Source organism: Epinephelus fuscoguttatus, linkage group LG20 (genome assembly GCF_011397635.1).
Source record: "Epinephelus fuscoguttatus linkage group LG20, E.fuscoguttatus.final_Chr_v1".
NCBI lineage: Eukaryota > Metazoa > Chordata > Actinopteri > Perciformes > Serranidae > Epinephelus > Epinephelus fuscoguttatus.
Genome location: NC_064771.1, coordinates 21,695,411 through 21,706,690, shown reverse-complemented (window position 1 = coordinate 21,706,690; position 11,280 = coordinate 21,695,411). Strand labels below are relative to the sequence as shown.

General features: G+C 38.1%; 1 protein-coding gene across 1 annotated transcript in view; it reads left to right on the top strand.

The window, feature by feature from the left end:
• Positions 1 to 8,773: 8,773 nt before the first annotated feature.
• LOC125880464 (dynamin binding protein) overlaps positions 8,774 to 11,280 on the top strand; it is a 69,433-nt gene continuing 66,926 nt past the window's right edge. The window contains exon 1 of the mRNA XM_049562976.1: positions 8,774 to 9,114. The gene's annotated coding sequence lies outside the window, so the exon portion shown is untranslated. The remainder of the gene's footprint in view (positions 9,115 to 11,280) is intronic.

Below are 11,280 nucleotides of genomic sequence, written 5' to 3'. Positions count from 1 at the left end.
AAATAAAGACGAAAGAAAGTTTTAAGACTGCAAGACTAATATAATGGGAGACATAAAAATATATCAACAAACAAGCATGAAGAACAGAGAATATCCTTGAAAGAAATATGATTAAATAGCACCATGTAAAGGACCATTTTAGTCCATGTTTCAACAGAAATTGTTTCATAAAGTCTAAACTGTGACCTTTATTGCATTATTGTCAAATGAAATAATACATTTTAAACTCTGATGTTACTTTAACCTTTATGTTGAATGAGATTGAACATATCAAACATTAACATCTGTCTTACTGTATCATGTAGTGAGATGTTTCAGATCTCTTCTGGTCATCTGAAAAAAAAATGCACAACTCACTGGAAAAATTGATCCATTCAGGCTGTTTTTCTTATTAACATAGACCAGTAGATGTCACTGCTGTACAAGGAAGGAAGCAAAACATGGCTGTCCCCATCCTGTAGCTGATGAATCCTGGAAATTTTAGCTATCTCAGGGAAGAACAGTTCTGATTCTCTTGAACAAGGCAAACATCTGCTTCTGAAACCTTCCCAACAATTACCAAACCCACTGTCAGTTACTTTAGCTGCTTAGATTCTTGTGCAACATTAGTCAATTAATTAAGTCCTTTACTTCAGGTTAAAATGCCCAAACTTTTCTGGTTCCAGCCTCTTCAGTGTGAGAATTTACCCCTCTTTGAGATTTTACATCATTGTCCATGTAATATATTTTGGACAGCTGGTCGGATAAAACACATTTGATGATGTCACCTTGGGTTCTAAGATATTGTCATGGCCATTTTCTGTAATTATTTGAAAAAAATAATTGTCAGATAGGATGCACATTGAGGCCAATTATTAATATTTGTACAGATCGTTTGCTACATTATAAGGCTGACTTTATATCTTGAACTAACAATTTCATTTAGTAAATGTTTCATTGTCATTGTGTCATCATAGTGAAAGTTATTTTGGAATATATTTTAACTTCAGTCCAAACAAGGAGCACATGATAATAATGTTTATATTATACATTGTGGGATTTGTCGCATTAAAAAAAAATCACGAACAGCAGTTAGTTTTTATTCGTTGTGCATTATCACTATCAGGAAATAACTGAGTGAAAATGTGGACCATATTTTCACTTTCCTTTATGTGCTGAGCCAAACCCTAACCAGAACCATAGACCAGATTCCACTGTTTCCTGTTTCCTGGCGAACTCCTACAACTTCTTCTCTACACACGTCATGATCAACAAGAACCAGTGTTGTGTGCTGCCGATCACTGCACCGCTCCCTTTTGTCAGGAGCTGGGAAGAGAGATGATGCATACAGAACAAGGCTGAGTCTCTGCTCCCTGGCGGTGGCAGTAAGGGATAGGATGACGTCTGTTAGAACAATGCACAATATAATCGCCAGTATCTGCTCAACTGAAGAACCCTTGGTTTGGATTTGTAAATGTGTGTCTGTAGTTTAAATATTTGCTGGTTAATATATAAAATCCAAGGCTGGTGTATCCTTTTCCGGCAAGTGTAGTTTTACTTGTTTACTTGTAGATTGCACTAAACCTTCACCTTCTCAGCAGCTGCTCCAAGACCCTGCATAACCTCCTGAGACCTTAACTTTTGTATGATATGCATTTTTAATTTCTCCGGGCTATTTGGGATCAGTAAGACCTGGTAAGTATAAAAAACTAAACATTGTCAACAATGATAGAGTCCCAGTGTCCTCAAATGTGATGATAATAAAGTCCCAATGTCCTTCAACAAGCTGATGATAAATTCCCCAACATCTTAAAATGAATACTTTCCAATTAACAGCGTGTTGGCTTGTTACTGTTGCTAAAATTGGTAAAGTTTGTTGCCATATCAAACTACAAAGATTATTAATCATAAATAAACAAGATTCAACCATTAAATGTGGTCAGGTTTTGTACCGTGTTCACTTTGTGTCAGCTGCGGACTGATTTAGCAGAGATGGCTGCTATCTTGTTTTTACACGGATCAGTGTATTGTGCTCTTACTACCACTAGATGGCACAAAAAAGCGTCCACGAATGAGGACAACAGGTCTGAGTTAAGTAGAATGAAGTATAAGATCCACTAAACCCTAACAGTAGTGACCTCATGTGAGGACACAGGGTCTCAGGAGGATAAGTCTCTCTAGAAATATAAGAAAAGCAGAATCTCTTGTCTCCTTTAAAAGGTGTCTTAGTATTGTGAGCCCAGCCTCACTCCAAAGTCGTCGAAATCTGGCGCTTGGGCAGTAACTCGCGGCCCCAGAAACCAACAAAAAAAAGTGTCCCTTAACATCAGCATGATACGGGCTGGTTGGGGTTATAGTTTGACGGTGCCCGGCGGCGTCAGGGGCGAAAGGCAGCACGACAAGGATGAAAGTTAAGGCAGCAAAAGTCAGAGAGAGCAGCGTTCATGCCCCGTAAGATTCTAAAGCCAAACCCTGTTCTTTTTCCTAAACCCAACCATGTGCATTTGTTGTTGAAGGAAAAAAACATCAATTCATGGTGTTGTACCGACGTAGTGCTTTTATTTTGAAAGAGACTGTATGTAAATGTTAAATTTCCTGTGAAAACAGAAGTGTATTTTGAAAGAAGACAATGCATGTGACAGGCAGAACTTGACACGTGGTCCCAGAACGTCAACAACCAACGCACCCAGGGTACCTTTCATGTCGTATGTAGACGTGGAAAGTCCATGACCAAACTTCAATATGTATATGTATAATGTCTGAATACATGTCTATGTGTGAACTATGTATGTATGCATGTATTCAAGTTCTTGTGTCAATATTTTTTTTGTTAAATTCTGCTTGTTGTAAAGAACTTTGGCACAAACCTGGTTTGTTTTGAAAGCACTATAAATAAATTTGACCATGACACTACTTTAATCAAATTTAAAAAAAAAAAAAAAGAAAAAAAAAGAATGAGGGCTGAAAACTGCCTTATGATCCTTGCCCAGACAACGATCCTCCAAACTAAAGGCCTTTTACAAACCGGACTCTGCTGAGAGTGGACTGGACTCATAAACACAAAATCTGTCGCCTTGTTTTCCTGTGCCATTCACAAACACCAAAGACTACAACAATAGCTTCTCTCTGACGAACAGGAAAGAGGAAAAGCGCACTTCACTGGGCAACACCATGAATTTATGACAGTGATACAGAGATTCCCCGAAGACAAACATGGAGTCACACTAATAACAAAATGTGAAATGTTCATTTTATAGCTGCACTGAAGATGTAGTTTAAACACATTTTGAGCCCAGGTTGCAAGAAAGTCTACCTGCACTACCGGCCAAATACAACTGATGTGCCGCTGTTGATAATTTGCTATAATAATAGTAAATAAATATCTAATAACACTATATTCTATAACATGTATTTGCCTTCAGGTCTTTAATTCTTCCCTCTTTAAATCTCAGCTACAAGCCCAAAATTGAAATTGAAATTGAAAATTCAACAGCAATTTCACATCAGTCATGTGACATAAGTCCAACTGTCATGATAAACTGAGTCATGCTAATCAGTAAGTCACTCGCTTACTGACGTCTGCTCACCTATCAGTCCAGTAAATACAATAAACAAGTACAATAACTTTCATTTTCTGCCCACTCCAACACTTTGTCACAGCTGATGTGTCTCAGCGCAGACACAATAGGACATTTGTGCGACGGCCAATGTATTCTCTGCCCACAGAGTGTTATAGTGCCGATCAACTGGCAGCAAATATTGAAAGACAACAACAGACCCACATACTGCCGCTGAATGAGAGTGGCCACTGTGAGAGGAGACAAAGCCTGCAGTTCATAGAGGGTCACTGATCTGGAGGGTTCTCAGCCGTAGTATGGGTGTGTGTATGTGTGTGTGTGTGTGTGTGAGGGCTCACACTTGTATTTGTGTGCACTTGGTTGGCCAAATGTGGCGTCAATGAAGCCCACCAGTGGTCTGTCTCCTACACTGATTGACACACATTCATTGACTCAGAGTTCATGGTGAAGTTTTACGACACTAACGATCAGGCCGTATCGGAAGTGACAGGAAGAAAAAACCTCTAACAATGAATAGTCTAGAAAATAAAGCGTTTTCTTTTGTAGTTCAGGAAAAGTTGACATTTTGGAGACACATGCATTTCTAAATATTACTTCGTGGCTATATTTGGTAAGACAGTTGAAGATAGGTCAACAGGTCAGAATTGGTGCCACAAAATTGCAGGACTCAGCCTTTCGTACATGGGGAGTATGCTCTACCAAGTGAGCTGAAAGGCACCCCGATAGATGGATTTCTTTGGAGTGTATTTTTCCCCTTACCTGTAGTGCTTTTCATCAATCTAGACTGTAGCTGTAGCATTGGCACGCAGAAGGAAGTGTGCATCTACTCATGGATGAGAGTCATGGATGAGAGTCATTAAAGCCATTCTCCTACACTGAAATGTAACGTTGGCTAGCTCAATATTGCTAGATGAGCTAGCATTAGATGCATGGTGATATGGTTGACGGGTGTAGTAGAAAAAAAATTGTTCCTACATGAAAATGCTCACAACAAGGTCTGTGGATTATCTTGAGTAACCGGGTCATGATTTCTGGAAAGAGACATTACTGTTGAGTTTTTCAAATATATTTTTTTTGCACTTTGAGCACCACAAACCAAGTGCCATCTATCCATCCATCCTCTTAAGGGTCGTAGGGGGGGCTGGAGCCTATCCCAGCTGACATTGGGTGAGAGGCAGGGTACACCCTGGACAGGTTGCCAGACTCACAGGGCTGACACATAGAGACAGACAACCATTCACACTCACATTCACACCTACGGACAATTTAGAGTCACCAATTAACCTGCATGTCTTTGGACTGTGGGAGGAAGCTGGAGTACCTGGAGAAAACCCACGCTGACACAGGGAGAACATGCAAACGCCACACAGAAGGGTTCCCTCCTGGGATTGAACCAGGAACCCTCTTGCTGTGAGGTGACTACACTATTGTGCCGCCCCTCTCTACGGCTTCTATCTCCAACACTCAGCAACTCCCACCAAAACAATCTAGACTCATGAATTGCTCTACAGATAAGAGGAAAGGTGTGTACTTTTGATTTTAGGGTGAACTGTCCCTTGAGCAATACACAGTCAGATGTATATTGAAAACTTACAATAATACTGGTGTTACCGTTAATTGTTTAATTAGTTATTCAGTTCAACGAACCCAGGATACATTGGTGGCAGCAGTGAGCTTTGAGCCCACACCCCCTAAAGGACTGTTATGTTTACATATTTTGTTTCACTGTACAGCACTTTGGTCAACACATGTCCCGTGTACGCCTACATACTGCAAGTATTATAAACAATCGTAGTCAGTCATGAACTATCCATATACATGCATATGCACATGCAAACAGTCTGTGTTGTTTTGCTCCTGAATCTGTTTAATCCATTTGTTTGTTTAGTTTGTTGTACCTGATTTTAAAAGGTTAAGCAGGGCTTGGAAAAGATGCCCTATATACATTACATCTGCTTCTCCCTGCGTAACAATTTGTACCTGTATTGTCTCTAAACTAAAAAACTTAAAACTAAAAACTAAAAAATCAATATAAAAAAAGATAGTCATAATAGCAATTATTGACATAAGCAAGATAGTGAAAATATATTAGTCTTTATATACTCTCCAGTACATGTTATAAAATGTATATCTTATTCTACAACTCCAATAGTTGTTGATATATGCATCATTTTTGGAGCTTTACTACAGCAAAGTTTGAGCTTAGAGAGAGAACGACAGTTGACGAGATGACTGTCCATTATCAAGTTAAACCCTTTCTAGTCTTGTTCTGAATATTACTTTAAAACAACAATGTTTACACATGCAAAAAAAAGCTGCACACCGACGTGTGTTGTGTTTTAGGATTAGCTGTATTGCATTTTGATAGAAATATACTCCCACAATATCAATACCCTGCCCTTTCACACATTCCTGACGTTGTTTAATGATATCTGCAGTGATTTGTTGTGTCAGCCTCAGCTGATGATGTCACCACGTGGTTTATATTACGATGCAGCCAATCTATAAATACGTCCACATGTATAGCCTATGCAGGTATGTGTATTTGTGGCTGAGCCTGTTTCCCTGGGTGTTTTTGTGCGGCCTCTCCTGTATCTTTTCCTTTTCCGTAGAGGCAAAAGCATCCAACTGACTGTGTTTCCTGCCATTGTTCTGCACATGCAAGATCGCATATGAGGAAGCTGTCATTACTGCAGACGCAGCAAAAAACTAGATGCAGTGTTTCACACCACAACAGCCTCGGCTGAGAGAACATATAATCCTTCGTGCAATGACTATGATTTTCTCTCGCTAAAAAAAGTTTTCATTGTCTTAATGATACCAAATGACAGAGCTATAATTTGAGAGGGAGGCCACAGAATACGAGTTACACCTTCCTGCTGAGTGTCAGGCAGCTTAGAGCTTTATCTTTTCTGCACCATGTTAGCTATATGTACTTCTTTTACTTATGTTGAGACCTTTGAACAAACACAGACTTCTAACATGTACAAAATTCAAAGCATATGATTTAAAAACTTGGATGAAGTAACTTCCTAAAACTGCAGTGAGCAGTGTTTGGCCTGTGTGGAGTGGACAGCCCAAACATGTGCTGACCTGCAGAGGAATGAGCTAATGAATTGAGGAAACATTCATGTTGATTTAAGTTCATCCTTTGCCACAAAAAAGGGTGTGCTGGTTTCTTGTCACATGGATGTCACATGCCATTTTAGATGACATTATCACTGATAGTGATTCATGGTAGAATATCATGCTGAGCTGGTAAAGTAAACTGGTAGTGGAAACTGGTAAATCTGGTGAATGAAAAGTATATTCAATCCACTATGTCATTTGTAATAATGAGTTTAAACCTGTTAAAGTATGCATTAATATATATATATATATTGGCATTAGATGGCTGTAAGTCAAAGGAAGGAAGGCTGTTTCGAAAAAGAAATTGCAAAATTCAGCATTACTGTACATGCTGTATGGAGATATATCTGTTGAACATGTGAGTCATAGAAGATTGCTGACCTTTAAGTAGTACATTAAACTTAAAAAAGGTAAGATTCTATTTTCTGTAGGTTCACTCAGGGTTCAAAAACATTTTTAAATAGATCCTACATTGTCTGATCATATTAGTCCTAGAATTTACTGACAAAATAATTAAAAGTAAAAGTTTTCTTATCAAATTCAATAGGTAATTTAACATTTTAATAAACTCCCATGTTATGGGGTCCACTCTGCTGCATCACAGGCTCCTAAAACTCATTAAACAGATGCACACTATTGGCACATGACCTGATTTATAATCAGGGTTTGCTTTCTGGAGAGATTTATTTGTTATTAACAGGGATTAAAAAAGAAGTACTCCAATCTTAACAGTAATGGTAGCACAATGTGAAAATACCCAACTAAAAGTAAAAGTCCTGCATTCAAAGTAAAAGTACACAAGTATTATCAGCAAAATGCACTTTTGTTTGGTGTGCATTTTTGAAAATTTCCTTGCTATTTGGGATCTTTAAGACACAATAAAAAACTCAACATTGTCAACGATAATAAAGTCCCAATGTCCTCAATGTCCTCGTCTTATCTTGTTACTGTTGGTCCAATTTGTTGCCATATGAAACTACAAACTTTATTAATTATAAATAGACAAATTTTAATCATAACATGATCAGGTTTTGGACCTTGTCCACTTTTGTGTTGGGATCAGCTGCAGAGTGACTTGGCAGAGATGGCTGCCATCTTGTTTTTACATGGATTAGTGTATTGTGCTCTTACTACCACTAGATGGCAAAAAAAAAAACATGTCCACAAATGAGGACAACAGGTCTGAGTTAAGCAAAATGAAGTATAAGGTGCAGGAAACCCAAAATGTAATGACCTCATATGAGGACACAGGGTCTCAGGAGGTTAAATATTAAAAGTAGAGCTAAAGCAATCAAAAGAAAACGTTAGCTAACTTTAGTTTATCAGCTTTTAAATTGTGAGCTGGGTTTGTTTTTTGTCACATATATGCGATGATAGCAATGGTAGTAAATTTTACCCCAGTTAATTTAAGTGATTTTTAAAAAATTCTGATATCGAACACTAACGCATTGATGAATTACTGAGGCAAGAATCAGCATATTAACCAATAATCATTATTTGAAGCTTTGAAAGAGAAAACGTACTCATAAAGCACAAAGATGGCCCCAGTTAGTGCCATAATATACCATATATATGCCTATATTATTAGATTAATGTAACTGATGCATTACTGTTGATATCTTTTTTCATTAGCTTTTATCTAGGTTTTTAAGTGTATTTGTATTTGTTTGGGGAATTAGTATTTTTATTACTATCCCTCCACTTTATTACCTTATATGATATGTTTGTCATGTATGATGTATCCTGAGCACTTGAAATGTGCTGTATAAATAAAACTGACTTGACAATATCATTCAGTATAATGTCACAGCAACAGTAAAAGTAAAGTACAAGTAAATAAATGGAGTTAAATGGACTTTGTACCAGTGGTTATTGGGTCAGTACCATATATAATTAGTGTAAAAATATATGTTTTATTGAGACATAACAGTTAATAATCCTGCAGTTTATCATTTTGTTGGGTTAAATTAAAGCTAAAGTGAAAATGTGCAGCTCCTCCTGTACTTTTGGACCCACTTTCTTTTGTTTTCAGTCAGGCACCAGCCGGGCCAACTACGGGTCTCTTTGGAAAAAGTGGGTGGCGTTGTTGTATGTAGGCATGGAGAGGCGCAGAGCGACAGGGCTGCTCCTCCCGTCTCTAATGTGATGACAGCTGACTGTACCGAGACAAAGCCGGGACCATCGGGTCAACATGTTGTCTTGACCTTCACGCTGATAGAAAACACTGATTTCCGGGAGTAATGGAATAACAGCTCCACGGCTGAGGGAAGTGTAGCCGCCACTAAGTTGAGTCGCGGAGAAAAGCTACTCCGCCACCAGCACCAGCACCACCTCCTTCACCAGCAGCACCAGCAGCACCACATCACCAGGCTGAAGGAGTGGGAAATCTTGTCCTACATTTTCCACAGGACGATCAGATACTTAACAGGTAAGAAAAGACACGTAACAAACTTCTGCTTCTCCCACTGCGTCAGATGAACTACAGAAAGCGCCAACCATGGGATGATGGATGCGCTGAGACGCACACAAGTTTGTTTTTACGCACGAGTTTGCTTTTATATCTACACCCATGACACTATCTGTTCTCTGAGGGTGATCATGTGTGTTATAGCCTAGTTAGTTAAAAATCTGTGTGCTGTGATGGTCAGGTCGTTTGGGCGAACTTTCTCTTCAGTGGAACACACACACACACTCACACACACACACACACACACACACACACACACACACACACACACACTCACTCAGCTATCAGACTAATGACGTGAGCTGAATGAGAGATGATGGCAGTGAACACAAGTGCTGCTGTAGACCCAGTAATCCCCCCTGTCTATCTGTCTGTGAGTCTGTGTGTGTGTCTGCAGTCACCTGTGGCTGCTCCTGTCAGTTGTTCCACCATGTGAGAGAGACCAGCAGACACACACACACACACACACACACACACACACACACACACACACTGAGGGAATATTCTGGTCACAAACATGCACGCTTTAACTATGGTGGTCTGATCACACGCACTCTGATATCCTCATCTACTTTACTGTACTCTGATGAATTCGGTTCTGTTTGATTCTATTTTGTACTGTTCTATCCTGCTCTGTTCTCTGGATGATATTCTATTCTGTTCTATTCTCTTCTATGATATTCTATTATATTCTGTTCTGTTCTACTCTGTTATGATTTATGATAATCTGTTCTATTTTATTTTATTTTATTTTGTAGAATTTTATTCTATTCTGCTCTATTATATTTTATTTTTTAATATTCTATTCTGTTCTATTTTATTTTATTTTATAGAATTGTATTCTATTCTGCTCTATTCTGTTCTGTTTTATAATAGCCTATTAGATTTTCTATTCTAACATATTTTACTCTACTTTATTCTGTTCTATTCTGTTTTACTTTATAGAATTCTATTCTATTTTACTCTGTTATAATATATGATATTCTATTATATTTTGCTCTATTTTATTATATTTTATAATCCATTCTTTTCTATTCTATTATATTTTACTCTATTTTATTCTGTTCTCTTCTATTCTATTTCATTTTAGAATTAGAATTCTATTCTATTCTGCACTATTCTATGCTGTTTTATTTTATAGAATTCTATTCTATTTTATGATTATTTTATTCTGTTCTTTTCTATCATGTTCTGTTCTGTTCTATAAAAATGTATTCTGTTCTTTTCTATCGTATGATATTCTATTCTGTTCTTTTTCATCATGCCCTGTTCCATGCTATTTTATAACATTCTATTCTGTTCTATTCTATTGTTTTGTATACCATTCTTTTCTTTTCTATCATGTTCTGTTCCATTCTATCTTCTAATATTCTCTCATGCTTCGTTCTACTTGGTTGTATTCAATCTTGTTCTGCTCTGCTCTATTCTCTTTAGTTCTGTTCTGTTGAATCCTGATCTGATCTACTCAGTTCAGTCATGCTCTGCTCTGCTCTGTCTGGTTCTGCTGGATTCTGTTCTGTTCTGTCTTATACATGACAGTGTCAGCTGGGGGTGTGTTCAGCGGCTTCAAGGCTGGTTTTATTGAATTTGGCAAATTAAATGCCTGACAAGACAAGATGCACAATTAAAGTAAAGACTATGCAAGTTACACCATCTTTACACCAAATGTATTTTACAGACAGAGAAACATACTATAGTGTGTGTCAGAAGGTGTGTGTAGGTTGTGTAGACAGGCTCTGACAGGAGTCTGTAGGTCTGTTATGTATTTGGCTCGACCTCTTGGAGCTTCTGAAGATAAAATATGTCCAGCTTGTCACTCGAACTGAGTCAGCTATCCAGATTTAGTGGAACAGAGTGCGCTGCAGATTCTGTGCATACTGCGGATCGTAGTATGGACAACCACATTAACATTCGCACAGTATGGCTATTTAAACATAATTATGTAATTAAGGGCAAAACATCAGGAGGAAGCACCCTAACACAATCCGCACTGTCATAGGAGCAAAAGACAGTCAGTATCAGTGTTTAATTAAAAAGAGTGTGTGTCTTTTTCCTCAGTGTTTTTTCTCTGTACTGAGCCATGACATGCCCACAAGTTTGTTCTACCAGCACAACACAGTGTGTGTC